This window comes from Dasypus novemcinctus, chromosome 3 (genome assembly GCF_030445035.2).
Source record: "Dasypus novemcinctus isolate mDasNov1 chromosome 3, mDasNov1.1.hap2, whole genome shotgun sequence".
NCBI classification, from domain to species: domain Eukaryota; kingdom Metazoa; phylum Chordata; class Mammalia; order Cingulata; family Dasypodidae; genus Dasypus; species Dasypus novemcinctus.
In genome coordinates, this window is record NC_080675.1 from 45378343 (window position 1) to 45401004 (window position 22662).

At 42.6% G+C, this 22662-nt stretch overlaps 1 protein-coding gene across 2 annotated transcripts in view; it reads left to right on the forward strand.

Annotated features, from left to right (window-relative positions):
• The first annotated feature begins 4202 nt into the window (after positions 1–4202).
• Positions 4203–22662, forward strand: part of SPTB (spectrin beta, erythrocytic) — a 131490-nt gene continuing 113030 nt past the window's right edge. Inside the window, exon 1 of one of the 2 annotated variants that reach the window (XM_071213871.1) lies at positions 4203–4428. The gene's annotated coding sequence lies outside the window, so the exon portion shown is untranslated. The remainder of the gene's footprint in view (positions 4429–22662) is intronic. The other variant, XM_071213872.1, reaches the window with a different exon arrangement.

Sequence of the window (22662 nt, forward strand, 5' to 3'; positions counted from 1 at the left end):
TGTAATTCTGAATTGTAGGGTGTTGGAGTAGGTCTATTTTGGATTTTTTCTGTTTAAGGTGCTTTGTCCTTCTTGGATATTGATATTTATGTCTTTATAAGGGTTGGGAAAGTTTCAATCATTATTTCGTCAAATATTTTTTCTGCCCCTTTTCCATTCTCTTCCCTTTCTGGGACACCACTGATGTATATGTTTGAATGATCCATGTTGTCATTAAATTCCCTGAGACCCTGTTTCATTTTCCATTCTTTTCTCTTTCTATTCTCCTGTCTTTTCCAGTTTAGATGTTCTGTCTTTGAAATCACTAATTCTGTCTTCAAGCAATTCAAATCTGCTCTTCTGTGCCTCTAATATATTTTTTTAAATTTTTTAAAATTTTTATTTCTCTCCCCTTCCCCCATCCCAGTTGTCTGTTCTCTGTGTCCATTCGCTGCGTGTTCTTCTGTGTTCGCTTCTATTCTTGTCAGCAGCACTGGGAATCTGTGTCTCTTTTTGTTGCGTCATCTTGCTGTGTCAGCTCTGTGTGTGTGTGGCACCACTCCTGGGCAGGCTGGACTTTTCTTTTGCACTGGGCAGCTCTCCTTATGGGGCGCACTCCTTGCACATGGGGCTCTCCTATGCTGGGGACACCCCTGCATGGCATGGCACTCCTTGCATGCATCAGCACTGCGTGCATCAGCCCAGCTCCACATGGGTCAAGGAGGTCCAGGGTCTGAACTATGGACCTCCCATGTAGTAGGCAGATGCCCTATCCATTGGGCCAAGTTCACTTTCCTCTAATGTATTTTTAATCTCATCCATCACATCTTTTATTCCCCTAAATTCTGTTACTTTTCTTTGCAGGCTTTTAAATTGTTCTTTAAGCTCACCTAGTATCTTCTTAATATCCTTTAACTCTTTAGTCATATTTTCTTTCAATTCTTTGAGTTGATTTAGGAGGTTTGTTTGATTATTATTGATTGGTTGTCTTAAATCCTGTATCCCTTCAGGATATTTGGTTTGTTTCTTTGGCTCTGCTACATCTTCCTGTTTCCTAGCATGACTTTTGCTGATGTCTAGACATCTGAATATTTTGATGAATTTACTCTAACGGTCAATTTCTCTCTCTTGCCTAGTATTTGTTTGTTCATTTGTTTGTTTTTACTAAGTTATTTCTAAGTCTTTAAAATCACCCAGCTTAAGCTATCAAAATTGGGCCAGGGACTCACTAATGGGGTGCAAATTTTCTCCTGGGGGGCTTAAGAGAGACCTAAAAGCAGTTTTTCTCCATGCACTTTCCTGACCAGTCAGCAGTTGGCTTCGTCTGTGATCCTTTCCACTGAGGTGTTTCCTTCAAACTTCTCTTTCCAGGGCTTCTGGTTTGGCCAGAGTTGAGACTCAAAGCAGGCTCTACTGGCTGAATTCACTGAAGAGACGTCCCTTGACTCACCCTCCCTCTCCTCTTATAACAGCTACAGGGAGAAAAATGTCTGTTCCCCTCTCAGTCCACCCTCTTGATACAATCTCTGCCTATTCTTTTTTTATTGTCTTTATTGATTGTCATATAATTCATGCTCAATATGAACAATTTAGAGAATACAGAGATAGCCAGAAAGTGGAAGTTCACTCTTGTGTAAGATACCTTTAGTGTCTTACAAGAGAATTTACCTTCTCTTGGCCTCACCTGTGATTTCAGCTGGAGCTGGGTAAACAATTGTGTGGGTGCTTCCATTCATTTCCTATTGATAGCACCTAATCTCAAGTGCACACCTTCCTTGCTGGCCTTAGATCTCTTCTAAAACTGCAGCCTCTGACTGCTTGGAGCTCTCTGAGTAGCTGGGAAGAGTGGGAGAGTCAGCATGGGTGGAGTGAGGGGGACAACCCATAGACAGGGTATGGGATCCAATTCCCACCCCCCACTTTAGATAGGCAATTCCTGGAGGCATTCTATACTCTCCTCAGGAAGTTCCTGCATAATTGATTGATCCCTGTTGCCTACAAAGATGACATCAATAGTGAATCCTTGTATCAGGTTATCTTTGTTCCTGGTCTCACTCTCCACAATTCCTCATTCCTGCTCCTTTAGCTCTGCCATATGTTTTGTTTTTTCTTATTTGACAATGCCCTTTTCCTCTGTACTTCTAAACTTCCTCTCTCAGTTCTGATTTATCATTTCACTGTAACTCTATTAGCTGTAAAGTATTTGGGGATGCTGTCAGGATAAAGGTTCTGTAGCAAATGAGGATATACTAAATCATTTAGCTTTCAGCTAAAGTGGAGATAACTAAAGCAGCTGAGCTGGTGTGTAAAATCTTGGGGGTAATCTGTCTATTGATCTGGAGCTTTCATCATATTTTTTCTTATGTTGCAAATTATAAATTTTAAGGATACAAAGAAAAAAATGTGTGCAACTATTCAGTTTGGTGCCACAAACTTATAGCTAAGGAATTATGTTTCCTGTAGTATATAATTATGTAGCTGCAGAGCTGAAATTTTAGGAAATCATGAATTTATTTAATAAGTTTACTCACAAAAGGTTTTTAGAAATCATAACTACATAATTTCCCTCCATTTTTTTCCTTTCAAAATAGATCAAGGATTTCTACTTCATATATGATAGTCTCAGCTTTTGAGGTTAGCTTTTTTTTTCATTTTCTTTGCCATAATTTGGTTCTTAAATAATTTTGTAAATGGAAAAGATCTTTCTGTTTCTGACTTAATAATAAGCGAATTCTTAAACTTAGAAGTGTGGGGGTGAGGGGAAGATCACTGCTAATCCAATGAATGGCCATGAATAGTTTTGTATCATCTTTCCCATAGTAGTAGTGTCTCTTGGGAAAATAAGGCCCAAGAGGAAGGGAGAGGGGATGATGAGAGTCCTGTGTCTTTGTAATACTTTTGGAGTTTGCCCTACATCTTAGTGTCTAAATGCCCCCTCTCAGGAAGTGTGGATGGAGCAGGAAGTAAAATATCTTTGCATACTTTCAATATATAAACTAAGCATGCACATCTGGCAATTAAACACCCTTTTCTTGGTGAATCCTGGAAAATAGTATAATTATACTCCCAAGCAAATAACTCAGGAATAAGGCTGTTCCGTTGTTAAGAATACCAGGCAGCCTCAGTACAAGTTAAAGCTCCTTTCTGCATCTGTGTCTTTCTAATCTCTGCCATCTCCACAATACCTGGCATTACCTGAGGTGATGACTGATGAGAAATCATCCCAGGCATGGTGGGTGGAGAAAAGGGGCACCACCAAACCTTACTGAGCAATGCCCTTGTATTGGCAGGAAGTCAGGAAAACGTTCTGCCTTGCAAGCTGCCCATGTGCTTTAAATTTCTCTCCTGAAGTGACTTGGAGTGTCTTGTCTTTCCTCTTTGGCATTATACTGTTCCTCCCACCGCCTTCCTCTTTCCTCCACTCCGATCAGGGCCCTCCCCACCCCAACGCCCCAGGTTTGCGGTGAAGAAGCCTCGCTGGCCCGGACATCCGGGCAGGCCAGGAGGTGCCGATGGGCTGGTGTGACAGCTTGCCTGTTGATGACCGTCCCTGCAGGGTGCGAGTGCCGTGGGATTGCAGGCTGCGCGCCGCCAGGCTTGCCCGGTCCGGTGCCCCTACTCGAGGTCTGCAGACAGCAACAGCGACACGGAGCCCGCGGGGGCCCTCCGGGCCAGGGTCCACCCCGTTGCCTTCCCAGTTTCTGCACTTTCCGCCCGCAGGGAGAAGCACCCCCCTCCCCCAACCCCGGACGCGCTTTCCCACATATCAGCCCCTGGAACAATCCTGTGCCTCCCAAACCGGGGCGCCCGCCTCACCTACCCTATGGCCTAAGTGTGTCTTTTAATAGTGTTTTAAAAACCGGTCTGTATACAGTGGCGACTCTTGGCGGGAAGGGCTGGAAGGCTCGTTTGCCGAGCCAGGCTCCCCGCTCCGGGTGCAGGGGTTAGGCCCCGAGCTGCAGCGAAATCCTTTTCCCGCCGCAGGGCCTCGGGGCGGCGCGGGGTCGGGGTGGGTGAACGACGACGGGGTCAGGGCAGGCGGCTCGCGCTTCCACCGCGTCGCGTGCATCCTGCCCGCGGGGAGGCGGAGGCCCGGGCAGAGGGAGGGGCGGAGGCCCGGCAGGTGCCCCGCGGGCGCCGAGGCTGATTGGCAGGTGCGCGAGTGGGTGAGGGAGGCGGGGGCTGGGCCGCGGCGCTGCGGGAGGCTACGGCCCCGCCTCCCCGCCCCCGCCGCGGGACTATCTGGTCCCGGCAGCAGCGATGTCCCCCGGCAGGAATGTCCCTCCTCAGATAATGTTATTTATATCTCTGGGCGGGTCCGCGGCTCGGCAGCACCAGGCGCCCGGCGGCCGCTGTGCCAGGAGCCCCGCGCTGCCCTCCTCCTGCGCTGCCGCCGCCGCCGCCGCCACCCCCCGGCTCGGGGTGGCCGCCGCTTCAGCCCCATAGCAGGTGAGTCTCGGGAGGGCCCGGCGGCCCGAGGGGCCGGGTGCGGGTGCGCAAGGTGGGAGCGCGCGTCTCCAGCAGGAGACCTGGTAGGGATCGAGCCCAGGGTGCCGGGCATGTGAGGGTGCGGGGCGCGGGAGGCCTTGGCGGCTGCGGCACCGAACACCCTCCCGGGCGCGGGAAGCCGCGCTGTCTTCGGAGGCGCCTAGCGGGCTGGGCGCTAGCTTCGGAGAGTCGGATCTTGGAGACGCCCGGGCACCCGGGGAGGGCGGGAGTGTGGGCAGCTTGGTCCTGGGGCGTTTCCTCCAGGACCCTGGTGTGGGAGCGCAGAGGGTTCTGCCTCGAGCCTGTGGGACCTCCGCGCTGTCCCCTGTGCCTCCCGCTGCCCGGACTCTGCCCTGGGGCCGCTCAGATTCTGTTCTAGGGAACTTGGCCGCACGCTCCCGGGGCCGCGCAGCGCCCGGGCAGCCGAGGACAGTGCAAGGCAGAGCAGGGGAGGGGACCTGGCCTCCGGGCACTGGGAACGACGCGGGTAGAGTGACCCGGTGCAGACAGAGGAAGAAGAGATCAGGGTGCCCCAAGCCGTACGCGAAGGACTCCCACTCTCTTTGGAGGAGTTACGCTCCTCCTCCAAGCTGCTACTGTCCACTCTACTCTCGCTTGCCTCATCAGTTCCTCCTTCTCTAATAACCTGACCCTGAGAAATTGCAGAAAGTGGGAGACATAGCAGCTTTAGAACAACCCCCAACTCCCTACTAACTAATCCAGACTTTCAAGGGTGGAGAAGCAGCTTCGGGCTAGGGTACTGTTACCGTGACAACGAGCTTCAGGTAGGGCCTTGATTTATATGCCTATTAATATCCAAACTACTGTTTTCAGTGAACAATTACAGGCGGCAGGAGTTAATAATAACACGCTTAACTCGCTGAAGGAAAATGAAAAAAAAAAGCCACTGTTTTTGCAAATTTAAATTTTAGATGCATCATGTTTTATGTTGTGGGGTGAGGGTGGGAATATAGTGACAGTATTTTTATTCTGAGGGTCTCCTATGGGTAGAAGTGAGGTTGCCACATCCTGCCAGGAGGAAGCTATGCAAAATCCATGCTTTTATGGAATCACAATCTTCTCTTTCTAAGTGACTCAGGTAGATCCTGAATGAGAGGAGCCTGCACATAAAAAAAAATTTAGGCACTTCTAAATTGTCCACTGACCTGTCCCCAGCTTCACAGATAGTTATGAACTTTATTCTAGACTTCCCTTCTTGACACCCCTGCCCTATGACCCAGTATATCAGAATTTGATTCTGATATATGCTATGAGTCCTGGATCTCAAAAGGCCTTTGGAAACTCTTCTTTGTAAGTGTGAAATGCTTGTTAGGGTGTATTGAATGCTTAGCACTCAACACAGCTAGTCTTGTGCTAGCCTGGAGACTTGCAGCCTAGCAAGGAAAAGGAATATTAAGCAGAAGAGCCCACCAGTTGAAACCAACTGGCTCCCCAGAAGTGGATCTTTTCTATAGAATTTTATCAAAGTCTAGAGTAAAACACAGTTGAAAGATACAAACCGGACAGTATGAAAATGTGGGACTCAGACCCCTTAGTTATTGGCCTTAGTATTAACAAATGACCCAGTTGCAATGATTAGGGAACAAGTCAGTCATAGTAATTTCAAGACCTTGGAAGACTCAGAGTCTGCATATGGAATTGAAAGCACCTGAAAACTCCCAGGCATCCAGGACTGGCCTTGTAGTATGGGCATATCACGTTTTCTCGAGGGTCTTGCCCAACAGAGAGCTGGGATACCACCTTTTACTCTGGTGATTGCTTCTTCCAAGTGCACTGAAGGTGTCCTCTAGCAGAATGCTTGCCAAATGATTAGCTTTTGGGGTAATAAAAAGTATGGTGGGAGGGAGACTCCCACCTGAGACCATATTTGACAAAATAAAAATGATTCTCCTAGACAAACTAGGTGTGAATGAAACAATGTTTTGAATCGAAGTCAAAACCTGACAGTTCTGGAAACAGAACAGTTTTGGTAAATAACAATAAGAATAGCTTTCGTTTATTCTTTTATGTTCCAGGGCCTTGTTCTGTTAGTGCCTGGCTGGTAGTGGGCACTCTGTTCATCTTTGTTGAATGAGTAAAGGAATGAATCAATGAATGCTGAGTTTCCTTTATTTTATCCTATTTAATTGTCACAGTAACTGCAAGATAGTACGTAGTACCTGCATTTTACAGGTGTGGAAACAGATCCAGGAAGATAAAATAACTTGCCTAACATCATAAAGGTAATGAGAGGGCCAGAATTCAAACTCAGATAATTGGTTCCAGCCTCTCAAAAGCAAGGTGAATGGAAGTTAGACATTTGGTAGGCATATAGAAGTACAAGCTGGGAGATTTGATTATAGATTTGTCTCTTAGCCTCACAATCTTTCACTCTCAAGACTTTGGATAATAATTCTGCTTATGCCAGAGAAGCTTAAAAAATATTGACCGAAGACGGTTGTGAACATTTATTTGCTCAGAGGTTTTTAGTCATGCCCATTATGTGCAGGTCATTGTTTTAAGGACAGTACTATAATTTTGGCAGTAGTCAAAGCAAAGATTTTTTTAGAAAAACGTATTTTCCTTTCAGTCTTAGAAGTGGCTTGATGATGCATAGGGACAGTGTGATAGGACAGAGAATGAGTATAAAAAATTCACAAGGCAGAGAGAGCCCCACCTTCCATTTGCTTAAGGTTAGAACTAACTGTAGTGTCTTTTTTGTGAAGTTATCATATATGCCTTCTATACCTTTTATTGTTCTAGCTCATTTCTTTCTTGTCTCTCTTTCTCGGCAATTGCTGGGCTTGTTTCCTAAAGTTTTCCCTAATCAAAGCAAGGAGGTGTTTTTTTTTTTTCCTTTAGGGAGATAATGATTTTAGTATCTAATTCTTTATTCTTAGTAAAATCTTTAAAAAAGAAAAAAGGTGTTGGGCCAGGCAAGGGACAAAACATTAGTGAGTATTAAACTCTAAAATGCCTGTTCCACAATCTCTCTATTGCTTGTTAGGTACACAGATGTATACATTTTTACATAATCTATAGACAGATGTTTATATTTTTACATGATAGATATACATGTTGCTATCTTGAAACAGTACAAATCTTAAGACAATTATGCAGCATTTCTGAGAGAGTGGGGCAGGACTTTAGAGAATACTTGAAACCGAAGGATTTTTAAAAAAATTGAAACCCAATCATCAACTTTCCCTTGAACTTTAATGTTTCAAATTTCAAAATCAAACACAAAATTTTACTTTCTGTCCAAGATATTAAAAGGTAGGAAACTTGGCTACAGGATGTTTAAAGTGATATAAACTGCATTTCTTCATTACCCATAATGGTTTTTAAAATAATCTCAGTTCTACAGATCAACATTTACTAGTTGACTTGAGAAGATCAAGAGTGAAAATAACTGCTCTGTAGGCTGATGACAAATTTGATTGTATAATGAGGACTGGCAGGAAAGTTCATGGATATTAGATTCTGAAACCATATAAGTATTATAAACTGAAAATTACTGTGGAGAGGATTATTTTATCTTAAAAGTAGTATGTATCGACTCAGTCGGGGTTTTTTTTTTTTTACAGACACATCTTTGGTTAATCCTCTACTTTAAATAAGAAATCTGAGAGAAAATGCCGTGGTCTGTGCAAATAACATTTGTTGAGTTTGTGACAGAGGCTTGTTTCCTCTGACAAGTCCAGGAGGTGAAGGTTGCCTGGTTGTGGAGATGAAGATGGTGATTGGGGGTGGGAGTAGGAGGTAGTGAGGAGAATTCATGCTCAGATTTGACTTCACTTACTCAAGAGTCAACTCCCCTTGGTAAATATTTAGAAAATGTCATAGCGTGTTTCCTTTTGTTGTTGTGCTTATTTCTTAATCCACAGACAAGTGATCCAAGTTCCTTCCATTTTCAGCCAGCCATAGTTGAATATCAAACCACCAGGGGATTCCTAGCCTTCCAGCTCATGCAGACTGAGAGGCAGTCAGACACAGAAAATGTTTCCTCAGTGGATTGTCTGGCTAGCTTATGACATTCCCAGACTACCTTTCATTTTTCTCTTTCCTTCTGGTTGCAGAAAATATTACAAAGTTTTCTTCCTTCCTTCCTCAGTGAGGTCTTCTCAGATTTGGCCATAATGTTTTAGTTCCACAGTACACCTGTGCAGATCTGGCCTAGGGTATAATTACAAGGGCAATTAAAACTCAGACATACATCATGGTAGCAGTAGGGGCAAAGGCAGGGCTTCCTTTGTCTCTGTTATTTGAATCCTACAAATTTAGTAAGTGAAAAGGTACAGGGCTAGAAAAAATTCTTTTATAATTTTGAAAATAATAACAGGGCAGGAAGAACAATAATTGCCTTGAATTATAGTTAAGTCAGGATTTTCTATCAGGAATAGGAGTAAAAGCTTAGATAATCCTGAAAATGATTAAGTTGAAAACATTTCCATTTGTGCCTGACTTAAATATGGGTGTCAGATTTGGGGAGTCAAAGCACTTCAAATAAAACAAAGTATACTTTAAAGATATAACTTATGAGGATTCAAAAGTGGTTCATAGCCTCATCTGTCCCGCTGCTCAGTTCCTGCCTACTTCCAGAAGGAGTGGTCAAACAACATCACCTTCTGGCCTGTGTCCTCAGGGATGGAAAAGAAAGAAAATTCCTTTCATAATGATTGATGCTGAGTCCTAAGTCATAGAAAATTGAGTGGAAAGACCTAGAAGCGTCATGTAAGAAATACTTTTTAAAAAAGCAAACACTAGGCACGTATTGTGTGCCTGAAACTCATTGGCTGAGAACACAAAATGCATCAAATGGAGATCCTTTGGTCTGGTGGGGGAAATGGATTTGCAAAGAATGATGAATTAAGGGGATACCTAAAATAAAGGCATGTTCTGAGAGAAAGTGACAGAAAGTGGTCTAATTCAGACTGGGAGTGCCTAGGATTTCCCTAATGCAAGAAGGGGCATGGGGTGCGGCAGTCTAGGCATGGGGTCTGGCACAGGTGTGTAATAGGGCATGATTAGTGTAGCAGTTTGGCACTGTTTATGAATTCCAAAAATAGTTATTGGATTATTTTGGAAACTGGGCTGTCATAGGTATCAATTTTAATTGATTAAATTATGATTAGGACTTTGATTGGCCCACATAAGTAGGGTGTTGAGTCCCTGCCCCTTGGGGGGTGGGGACTTACAGAGAAAAGACATGGCAAAGGACAGAGTTGGGAGTTTTGAGCTGGAGCCTGGAAAGTGAACACACAGGAGAAGAACACAGAGGAATAGAGATAGCTCCTTAGACATGGCAGAAGCCCTGGGGAGAGAGACAAAGCCATTCTCCTTATAGTCTATAGCTGGTCTTATGGAAAGAGCACAGCAGAGAGAAATGGAGCCCCCGGAAGAGAGGAACCCAAAAAGTCTGAACCCTGGCAGACATCAGCAGCCATCTTGCCCTAACACGGGGCAGTAGACTTTGGTGAGGGAAGTAACTTGTGCTTTATGGCTTGGTAACTGTAAGCTTCTATCCCAAATAAATACCCTGTATAAGAGCCAACAGATTTCTGGTATTTTGCATCAGCACCTCTTTGGCTGACTAATACAATTAGATTAGTTCCATGTGGCTGGTGTGTGGGGCAGGGCCTAGGAATGAGTGGGAGAGGTGGCTGGAAAGATAGTTTGGGGTCAATTTGTGAAGAAGTTTGAGCTATTGGAGGTTCAAGTTTGAAATCAATGAAGGCTTTTAAGCAGAGGTGTGACCTAATCAGATGTCTGTTTAGACATACTCACTGGAGTCAGTGAAGAGAATGTGAACTAGAGACCAGCTTCGATACAAGAGGATGTTTTACTCAGTTTGTATGATGCAGTTAGTTTTCAGAATGCCTTTGTATGTACATCTCAGTTTTTCTCACAATGAACATGTGAAGAATCAGGGAAGACTTATTATTCATGCTTTGCAGCTGAGGAAACTGTATTAGAAACATAAAATGGTCTGCCTAAGGTTCCTCCAGTAGATTGTGGCAGAACCTGATTTTGACCCAGTTTCCTAATTCCAAGGCTCGGGCCTTTTCCAGGTCCTGTCCTCAGTGGAGTCCCTGAATGTTCAGGGCCTTCTGGTTGAGTTGGTAGTTGCTTCCCAGCAGTATTCCATAGATAAGTGAGGGGTTTGTATGCCTGTCATTTAAAGCTTTGTCTTTTTCATGCCCTTATCCCAGATTTATTGAACATTATTATGCTTATGTCTCATTTTGGGCTTCAAAACCTCTTTTTTTTTTTTGTCCAGTGATCTTGAGTGTCCTAATTCTTATTTCAATATTCAACAAACATTTATTAGCCAGACATATTCTAGTTCCAGGGGATCTAACAGTGAGCATGGCAAACAAAGTCCGACATCATGGAGCCCTCCTGTTAGTTGGGAGAGACAGACACTAAGTAACAACAAATAATAGATGAATATATCTCATGATTTCAGGTGCTGTGAAGGAAAAATAAAGTAAAGGAAAAGGGAGAGGATGGTCAAGAAAGAATTCTTTAATGAGGTTCCATTTGAGCCGAGACCAGAATGGAGGAGGTGTTAGGAGGCAAGAGTTCAGGCAGAGTGGGCAGGCGCTGAGGTGGGGGCCACTGCTGGGTCCAAGGAATGGCAAGGAAGCAGTGTGACTGGCATGGAGGATGCACTGGGAGAGTGCAGGAGGTGATCAGAGAGGAAATGAAGCTTGGATCATGCAGGACTTTGTAGCCATGTGGGGACTTTGAATTTTATCCCAAGGGTGATTGGAAGCCCCTGGAAGTTGTGGGCAGGGGAGTGCATTGTTCAGATTTGCATTGTAAGAGCATCTTTCTGGCTGTGCTGTGAAGAACTGATTGTGGGGAGCAAGAGTGGAAACAGGTAGTTGAGTGAAAGTCCAGGTGAGAGATGATGGGTCAGGGTGGTGGTGGTGGGGGTGGTGAGATGCACTTGGGGTCTAGGGATATGCTGAAGGTAGAGTTGATGGAATTTGGTTATAAAGGTTGAGAGAACAAGGATGACTTCATTGTTTTGGGCATAAGCAACTGAAAGAATGAAAAAGCCATTTTCTGAGATGGGATATGTCTGGTCAAGTGTATTGCAGTTTATAATTTTTTAATCTCTTTTCATTGAAGAGTTGATTTGGATTAGATTTACACAGACTTCTCGATTAAATATACCAAAACGGAGGTGTTTTATTGGGGTGATTTATGACATATATTTGTATTAGATGTGTAGTTAGTTCTGTGTACATTGCTCTATTACAGCACTTTAGATCAATCTCACATCTCCACTATGTGATAGAGATTAAGATATGGTACAACAAGATCAAAATATATGTCAGTTTATAATGGGAAATGTTTTTGAAATAGCTGACTAGAGTCCAAACATATTTTACCATTTTCTGGTTGTCATATTAAATTTTTTAAAATTATAAAATGAATTCATGCCTCTGGTTAAAAAGTATATTTACTGTTTATACAAGTTTTTACAGTGAAAAAGAATTGTCTTCCCTTCCCTACTCCTAAGAAGTTACCACTGTTAACAGTTTCCTATGTATCCTTCAAGAAAAATTCCATGCATATATAAGAATATGGCATGTCATAGTTTTAATCTAGAAAAAGCACATGTTTGGTTTCATGTTTTGTGTGACTCAGTAGTCCTCAGGTATATTCTTAAGTGGTTTGAAGTCCAGCCTTCTATCTCTTCAGGTTCTCCCTCTCCAGACTTTCCTGCCCTGAAACACTGTGTTCATCCTAGAATGCCATTTCTCAGAAACTTCTAGTTGTTTCCTTCTGAGTAGGAGTAGAAATCCAGACTCATAGAGATGACTTTTAAAAGACATTGCAATCTGGTTCCAATTTCTTTTTCTACCCTTATCACTCATCAATTCCCTCTACAAGCCCTCTACTTAAACCAGGTTTGTCTGCTTCAACTTACTGAAACCTGAACATTCCTCCTTGATTTGGAGTGGTTTCCATCAGTACCTAAGTTCAAGGCTGTGAAATCTCCAGGGACACTGCAGCCTACAGTAATCTCTCCCTTCTCCTAACTTGTTAAAGAGTTAGTTACATATACCACATATTTGAACATAATCCTGGCCTTCTTTCATTATTATTTAACTTTTCTTTTGTCCATATATTATTTGCTCTACTAAACAGTAAGCTCTTAAGTGTAAGAACTGATTTATGAATTATAATCATGGGTCTTACATAAAGCCCCGCCTAATACTTTTGTATATAAAAAAAATTTCAGTTAGTACTATTTGGGGAATGTGCTCTTGAACAGATACCCCCTAATGGGGTGGTGGCAGTACACAGGGATTATATTAATTAAAAATTGTCAGAGATGGGAAGTGGACTTGGCCCAATGGATAGGGCGTCTGCCTACCACATGGGAGGTCCATGGTTCAAACCCCGGGCTTCCTTGACCCGTGTGGAGCTGGCCCATGCGCAGTGCTAATGCGCGCAAGGAATGCTGTGCCATGCAGGGGTGTCCCCCTGCGTAGGGGAGCCCATGCGTAGGGGAGCCCACGCCCAAGGAGAGCCCGTAAGGAGAGCCACCCAGCGCGAAAGAAAGTGCAGCCTGCCCAGGAATGGCGCCGCCCACACAGAGAGCTGACACAACAAGATGATGCAACAAGATGACGCAACAAAAAGAAACACAGATTCCCAGTGCTGCTGATAAGGATAGAAGCGGTCACAGAAGAACACACAGCGAATGGACACAGAGAGCAGACAACTGGGGGAGTGGGGAAGGGGAGAGAAATAAATAAAAAATAAATAAATCTTAAAAAAAAAAATTGCCAGAGGATGGCTGCCAACAAAACCTTCTTAGCAGGTTGCAAAGGTGTCCATTCCCAGGAATTGTTAACTGGGCGCTGTTCCTTGGGATAAAGAAATTTCTGAAGTGCCTGGTGTCATGTTCTCATCCCCTCTTCAAATGGCACTGCATCTAGATGTCAGAAACAAAACATTTTTATCTACTCCTAAATGATGAAGAACAGCTATTTAATGGGCCCAGCATTCATGCAATTTTAATATTTCTTCCTGATATTTAATGTCTCCAAAGGAAAGAGCAAACATTTATTGAAAGCTTCACCTTTGAGACCAAACTGACCTTGAAGCATATTTATTTCAAAACACTCTCTCTGAGGGATAGTTTGTTGTCAAAGTCCTTGATTTTGTCAGTATACTAGTTTGCCTATTTTTAGATTGTAGACTTTTAGAGGACAGGCAGGAAATGTTTAATTTGCTTTGTAGAGCATGTAGCCCAAACTCAGGTTGGGAAGGGTGTAAATATTATTTGATGATGTATTTCAGCCAAAAAGTCTCCTTTAGCTGGATGGCAAGAGTCTGGGTTGCCTCCAACTCCTTTTCTCTTGCTGTTTGCCCTTGGGCAAAGAACTTCTTTCTTTGACCTTTTTTCCCCCAGAGTTTTATTATCCTTAAAAATTTCCATGCACATTTCCTTGTATTGCCTAAATATTGCCTAATATCAGAAGCCTTGCCTAACAACCCCTCTCCCTCATCTCCTGGGGTAGCACTGATTATTTCCTTCTTTGTATTTCTGCAGCATCTTTCACATTTCTTTGTTACGGGACAGATCAGCTTGCTTTGTAATTGTCAACTTGCCTCCTTTACCACTAGACCAAGATTCCTGTGACCGGCGCCTGGGTCTTACTCTTTCTTAAAGTTCCTGGCACTGAGAGAGCCATGCTTCATACATGGGGTGGGGATGGGGTGTGGGGTGATGGCTCAGAAATGTTTATTGCTTTAAAAATTAAAAATGAATCCTTGAAATCATTATAACTGAATTTATGCATATATATCTTAACTTGGAAGAGAAGCATTCATATAATAATGAATTTATGATGATAATAAATTACCATTTATTGAGAATGTACATGCCAGGCACTATGCTGAGAGCTTTGAAATATATTTATTAAATATCATACCCATACTATTACTATCCTAATTTAAGAAATGAAAAAAAATCAGGATTAAAGAAGTTAGCTCACCCAGGGTTATATGTTTTGTAAGGTCAAAGCTAGGTTTGAACTCACTTGTGTCTATTCCAGAGCACTTGCATGCAACTCTGTTCCTGGCCATGTTTGAGGGGAGGTCAACATTCCCTGGCTCTTAATTCTGAGAGTTTTTGTTTGTTTGCTTGTTTTACCCTGCATCTTTAATGGCCTGAAATTAGAGAGGGAATTAGTTGTATACCTTTATATGTTGCTTTGTATTTGCAATGATTTAACCTAATAGGCTGAATCTCCTTCATTAGCTTTTTAAAATGAAATAAATAATTAATGTTCTGAATGTTACTTCTGCAATAGTTCTTTGACATCTGAGGATGAAGATGCTCATTAGTACTGCACAATATACCACTGTCATAAGCGTCTTCCCGTACCACTGTGCCAAAATTGCTTTAGAAAAGGTCTGAGTTATTGTTAAGTGTGATAGCCTCCTTTTAGACTTGATTTTCCCTGATCTCTCTGCAGTATTTGACGTGGTTAACCACTCTCGCTTTGAAACTGTGCCTTCCCTTGGCTTCTGGGACCCAGGCTCGCCTTTTCCTCCCCTTAGCTTGCTTACCACTGCTTCTTATCCATTTTTTGTTCCTTGCCCTCTACCTGCTTTTAATCATTGGGGTTGCCAACGCATCTGCATCTTTCTTTCTAGCCCAAGCCCCCTCCTCAGTTCCACATCTACTGGCTGTCTTCATTTGGTTGTACCATGTTCTGTCCTTTACCCCCAAGCCTGCTCTTCTGCCTTTTTCTTATCTAGGTTAATATTGTCTCTATCCCACCAACTAAGAACCTAAGCAACTTTTTTAGTTTTTCTTCTTTTCATACTTCCATTTTCGGCTGGCTGCCAACTCCTATTCCCTTTTCCTCTAAAAGCTTCAAATTAGTTTTCTTTTTGCAATTTCCACTGTCACTATTTTTTCTTTTGGCCTTCATGTCATCAATGTCCAGTCTAGACCATTCAGTGTCTTTCTAATCCATCCCACACCCTGACCTCAGAATTATTTTTAAAGAATAAGTCTGACTGAGTCTTTCTACTGCTTTAAAACCCTCCATGGTTCTCCATGGCCCAAAAATAAAGGGTAAACAAGGCAGGCAGGGACCTTCACAGTCCGTTTCCACCTCCCTTCCCAGCCTCACTCTCCCTTTACTCCACATTGGATGCCTTCTAAATTTGAGGTGCATTTTCATGCTTCTACTGTTTTTTTCTGCCTGAAATGTCTTTCCCCTTTTCCTTAGCCCAGATCTCTTACACATATGTCCCTTAAGGCCCCACTCAAACGTAAGACCTCTTGAAGCTTTCCAGAAACCTCGTTCCCTCCCCCATGGCTCCACCCAACATAGGAAGATACCCGCACTCTTGTCTGAGTTCCTAAGTGGTTGCTTTTCACACTGTAGCCTTCTTGGCCATATGTAACGTTTGACTCTTCTAGATGATGAGTTCCTTGAAGAAGGGAAGAGATCTGTGCCTTCTGAGATATGTGTCCAGTTAGGGTCTAGCTTGTGCACGGTGCTCAGTAAATGCTGGTCGAATTGGATAGACGGGAGGTCTCAAGGATATTCAGCACTATAAATAATCCAAAATTGCTTGACCTTATAGAAGATTATGAAGAAGGGTTAATGGAAGACTATTAATGGGGTGGGATAGGAGGTCAGGGGGTGAAGAGGAATGTTTTAGACTGGACTTAAGGCTATTTTCTTGCATCTATATTCCCTGTTTATCAGAGGGGAAAGTTACAGCTGATTTTCACTTACATCATCAGAATATGTCTGTTGCTAGAAAAATTTAGTTATTCATCCAGAATACAGTCACTCCCACCTCATTTTTCCGTGAATGTTTGAGGCTGACCCTCAGAATGCAGCTATGAAAGGTTCTTCGAGTGGGTGTTTCAAACTGATCCACACAAGATTTGTTTTATAATGGTAAAGAGTTAAGAAAAATAGTTGAGAAAAAAAAAATCACAATTCACTGTATAGAGGTTTTGTTTTTCTGGGTACACGGACTCTTTTTCTGTTTATTTGTTTTACTTCAAGGCAAGTCAAGGTAAAAATTACCTTGTAAAATATTATAGTATTTATTGGCTTGTTTGTTCTGTCCTCATTTCTCCCTTATCCAGACAAAAAAGCAAATTTCGCTAAGGGCCTGGACTCATCAGAATACTGCTTGCTCAGGTCTTTGAAAATGTTTTGTTCTTTCAACAAAACTCTCTGTCATAGGCCCACTCCCACTGCAATCCAATTGCTCTCTTCTTTTGCCTTGTTCTATGCCCAGTAGTGGTCAGGAGCTGGTGTTTAGCTTCCAGTGAAGATGCATGGAGATCCTTTATAAATATGTGGAGGGGTCTGAGATGAACTGAAGATTGGAAAGGTCTCAAGAGGCCTTGAAAACTGTGCCTGGGATAAAGAAGAGCAGGGACAAAGTTAGGTCCTGTAAGAGGGACCTGCAGACTAGAGAGACGAAAGAAGGGACTCGGCTAAGACAACAAGAGACCCCAGAGAGTTCTATTGGGCAAATGAGGCCAGTGATAAACAGACAGCAGGCAGAAGTGACAGTGAGAGTGGCGCCAACTAACAGCAGCTTCTAGAAGCTCTGGAAGGCCATGGGTTTGAGTGTTCCTCATCCTGTCTAAAGAATTACCAGGCTCCATAGCAAAGGTCACCAGTAGAAGATCTACTGCTTGTGGCCCAGCGCCATGCTTTTTGAGTCCTCTTCAATTTCAGGAATGGTTTACTTGTTTTGTGTTTTAGCTGTTTTCTGGTCTCTGTTTTCCTCATTTAAAATCTAGGCTCTGGTTTGTGGTTCTCAGATCAGGCCCTGCCTTCCTCCACAAAGCAGATACTTGCTTTCAGTACCTGTCTTCTGCAACTTTTGGGAAATCTTCATGCCCAAACGTTTGACATAAAGCCTGAAGCAGAAGAGCCCCTCTCTATGTAAAAGTATGAGAAGAATGGAACTGTTTACAAGTATAGGGAGCGAAGTACCATAGAGATTCAAAGCAAACTGCTCTGGGGACGGAAATTAGTGCCCTGGGCAAGGCAGAGACCCATACTTGGGAGGACAAGCCAGGTCATTTACATTTCAGGACTGTTGGAAGTCATTTTGCCCAGAAGACTGGAAAAATACTTGACGGGTCTGGTCCAGCCCAGCTCTTCTCGCCAAGGTGCTGGGTGAGCTCCGGGCATAGTCAAGCCCGTAACTCAGTACGGTGCCCTCAATGTAGCAACTCAACCAGCAGCCGAGGTCTAGCTGCTCTCACTGCTTCTGACCCAGAAACTGCTCAGAAAATGACTGCAGTGAAATGCTTCTTCAAGGTGAAGCTTTCAGTCCAGGTGGGGGAGGGATGCAGAGTTGATCCCAAGGGTTCAATACTTACTTCCTAAATGTGCTGCGAGCGAGGTTTGTTTATGCTCTGACCCAGACGAAGTCACTTTACATCTCACCCTGTTTTCACCAGGAAAGAGTGCCTTCTGCTTGTTTTTCCTAAGCCTTGTGCATCTTTTGCAGAAGAGGTACAGAATGAATTGGGAGCTATAAAACTCCTGGCACTCATACTTCTTTGCAAACAGCAGAGTCTGGTGAACCATGCATTTGTTTGGCAGATGATCTTTATAGTCTATACTTGGTTTCTCTGTCTGTAAAATGGTGTGAATGCTTTCTCATTGAAACATGAAGGAGTTCAGAATGAAAGTGGATATATTTTCCTTTTTTAAAAACCTTTTTTGTTTTTTAAGACCAAAATTCCTCAGAGATGTTATACAGATAAAATGTACTCGGAGCACCTGGTATACATCATCTAGCCACCCCTGAAGTCTTTTCGGAAGGGCAGCTGGTTCAGTTCCCTTATTTTATCAGTAAGGAAGATCTCCCCACAGGGGAGGTAATTTGCCTGAGGCTGCACAGCTAGTTACTTGCAGGACTCTAAGTGGAATTCAGGCCTTCCCTATCTTTAACCTCATCCTCTCACCCTCCCTTTCTCTCCTCTTCCTTTTTCTTCCTCTTGTACACCTTTTTAAAACTAAGTTGTAAAAATTATAGAATGAATACCTACCCGTGGTAAAAATAATTCAAACAGTACAGAAGAGTATAAGTGGCATTCTTAGACCTGTTTCCTGGATGTAATTGCTTTTAATAATTTCTTATATATCCTTCTAGACATTTTCTAGGCAAATACGGATATATGCACATAGATATAGGTATGTGTTTGTATCTATATTTGTATGTGTGTATGGCTGTGTCTCTTTATATATGTATACATATTTATGTAAATATATGTAGGTATATTTACTTGTCATATTGTACTGCAATTTGCCATTTCTACTTAATGAAACACTTTGGACAACTTTCTATGTCAGGACGTAGAGATTAACCTCTTCCATTTTGAACAGCTGCATAGTATCTTGCACTCCTATTCCTCCATGGTCTCAAAATTATAAGCAGCCCCATGGAATCTGAGTCCTGCCATCTGAAGCTGTATTTAAAAAATCTGTATTTAACACAAGCATCCATGAAGGGGAGTGACTTCTGACAAGGTCACATGGCCCAAATGGTTTGAGAAATCTGAGACTCTGCTTCTGTTTGTCACTACTACTTACTTGTGGGCCCCTGTCATATGCCAGGTGCCATGCTAGAGGCTTTAAATGCCTTAGCTCATTTAATTCTCATACAGTCCATTGAGTTAGATATTATCCTTCCCATTATACTGATGAGAAGGCTGAGGCTGCTAAAGCCAAGTTCATTAAAGGTCATGCAGTAAATTAAGTGCCAGACTCCAGATTTGGACTTAGATCTACTTGACCACCAAGCCTATCCTTTTTCTTACCATCTAAAATCTAGAAAGAATTGTTATGGTAGGTTCTTTATAGTTTCCAAGTTTTGTTGGTTTAGAACTAGTTAAGGGTCCGCCACCCATACAATAATGAAATGAGGACCAAGTAGGCACTGGAGCAGTGACAGAAATGGTGCAGGGAGGCTGGGATAAGAAGTGGCTACTTTTCAGGACAGGTTATCATCTGTTACGTATGTGCTAGGCTGAGTAGGAAACACAGAAGTGATTGACTAAAACAAAGTTCTCTGCCGGAAGGAGCAGACACACGTGGAACTAAATGTAACAAGGTGGGGTGATGCAGGGCCATTGTGAAGCTACACACAAAATGCTCCGGTGTACCAGGATGTCAGGGTCCCTTTAGGCTGGGGACCAAAGGAAGGCAGGCTTCACTGAGGAGTGGCCATCTCTACTGCCCTTGAAACAAGCCCAAGGTTTCCACTAGCCAAGTAGGGGAGAGGGTATTCCCTCTGTTCAAAGGCAGGCAGGGTGCAAATGGGGGCATGTAGGAGAGGGTAAGCCTGATAGGTCTGTGGCAGAGGTTGAGTGGGAGGATACTGTGAGCAAAGGGCCCCAAAGGGAGGTTGAGGTGAGACTATAGACGATCTTGAATGCCATGGAAAGAGCTTACAGTTTATCTTGCAGGTCCTGGGAAAACCATCAAAAATTTTTTAACAGGGGAATGAGGTGTTTGTTATGAGCTATTGTTTTAGGACACACTGTGGAAATAAAGCAAAGGGCTCAAGAAGGTCTGAAAGAGGGAAGTGGGAATGGAAGGGAGGAAGTGATTCCAAGAGATTTTGAGAAGTCAAAGTGTCTGTGAGGCAGGACCCATTATAGATGTTTGTAGGCTCCACTACAAATAGGATCAAACATTAAAATTTGCCAGTAGCCCATATTATGTATAATGTGTTTTTAGCTGTCAAAAAACATTTGAAAGGATTTTGGAATTGTGCTTAATTTTGATTTTGCAGTCTTAATTTTGTACTTTAGAGCCAGTAAATTTTGTTCAAGTTTTAAAGAATTTTGGTAGATCCTTGAAAAACTTGTGTGTTGTGCCCAGTGGCACGGAAGTGAAGGGAAGTGAGCTGCTGAATATGACTTAGAGTTTTCTCGCCCAGATATCTGTGAGGTCGGTATGGATGATTTCCTGAGATTTAAATCTTAAAAGAAGGAACCACTTTGGAGATGGGAAGAAAGTACAAATAAGGAGTTCAGTGTAGTTTACATGAAGTCGTAAGTATCAGCAGGATGTTTTTGTGGAGCTACAGTAGCAAATCTGGAGCCCAGGAGGGGCTGGGTTGGGGGTATTGATCTGATAGTTCTCAGTCAGCATAGGAAGGAAAGAGGAAGAGAACATAGGCCTTAACTTTGGATAATGCCTACAGTTAAGAATTGGAAAAAAGAAGAGGATCTACGGAATGTGACTGCAATACAACCAGTGAGGATGAAGAACCAGGAGAATCCAAAGTCATGTAAATCCAATTTTGAGAAAAGAATGGCTAATAGTGTCTAATGCAAGAGAGGGATCACATCGGAGAGGGATGAGAGGAGGCCATTAGCTTTAAAGGAGTTTCAAGTGACCCAGTTTTAGTGGAGGGTCGAAACTCTAGCTTATCAGGAATTACCAAGTGAAGCCGTGATGAGGAGAAGGAGCCAATGAATGCAAACTGCCTTCCTGAGAATTTCATGGAAAAGGATGGTTTGAAACAGGTGTAGTGGAAAACATGATTTTCAGACTGAGCTGGTGAGGAGCCTTTGGAAAGAAGATGGGATGATGAGGCAGCTAGGAGAGGCAATGAATGGTGAATGGTAGGGGGCCGGAAAGCCTCCAGTGGCTGGGAAGCCAAGCAACACAATCATTCCTATCCCTCTAACAGACAGACCGTATAATTTAGTAAACATTTGCTGAGCCCCAACCACATACAAGCTACCGTGATAGGTGGCATAGTGGTGTTCCACACTTCCATGAGGCCGAAAGTTGACTCTAAGCTCCTCAAGGACAGGGACTTTTTTGCTCACTGCTTATTTGGTGCCGAGGATAGTTCCTGGCTCCAAGGATGCATCAGTGTGTATACGTCAGCTAATGACTGGCCTGTTGCACCTACCTAGAACTTGTGAAGGTAGACCTAATCCTTTACCTTTTCTTTTAAAATGTTCTACTGGATATATATGACATATGAGAAAGGATATATGTGACATATGTATGTTTTAAAACATAGTAATAGAGCAGACAGTCTTTGCATTCATCCTTTTGTACCTACCTTTCTCAGTGTCCTGCCATTTCAGGTTCTGTTTCTCCTGAAAGTGTGGACAAGTAAGTTTTCACTTGTGCCTTTCAGCGCCAAATTCTGGGGCACCTGGACATTCTTTAGAAGCAAGAAAGGATGTATGAGGAGCCTTTAGGAGAAATAAAGGGGCTCATTCAATGAGTTGGTGAAAGTTGAGTCTCCTTGTTGATGGTGATAAGAGAGGATCTTGTTTCCTGAAAGCTCTCTGGGTGTGAATGCACTTTCTTTGCTAGGTTCATGTCACTGGGGGATTTTCTTCTTGCCCAACAATATTAATGAACAAGTGGGCTCTTTGCTTGGAAGTCCAGCTCCTGAAATCCCAAACTCTATTTTTGGGAAAGGCAAAGCCCAAGGATCAGGCCCATATTTCTGCAATTCTTTTAGATTTAGGAGTATAAAATATTTTATTAAGTGGGAAGTATCTGGCTTCTTTAAGTTTTAGGCAGTTTTGCCTTTGAGTTGGGAGACTAAATTTTTTACTGATGGTCTTTGGAGAGACTCTTCATTTTTTTCCCCATTTTTCTTTCTTATTACACATGTAATGCAAAGTTTTACTAAATTAAAATATTACAGAAATACAGACCATGTAATATGAGAATTCATGATCATTCACCTTCCTTATCCTCTAGGTAATCGTTGATTACACTTTTATGTATATCCACCAACTTTTTTCTACATATACTAAGATTTATGGTTGCTATTTTTAAAAAATTTGATTATATATGCTATTTAATAGTTTATATTGTTTTATTTATAAATGCATAAAAGTCATCTTTCCACATATACATACCTAGAGATCTACCTTATTCAAAATTGTTCCATTTACAATAGCAATTAAAAGAATCAAATATCTAGGAATAAATCTAACCAAGGTTGTAAAAGATTTGTACACAGAAAGTTCTAAAACATTGCTAAAAGTAGTCATAGAAGACCTAAATAAATGGAAGAACATTATGTGTTCATGGATTAAAAGACTAAATATTGTTGAGATGACAATTCTACCTAAAGTGATTTATGAATTCAACACAATTCCAATAAAAATTCCAA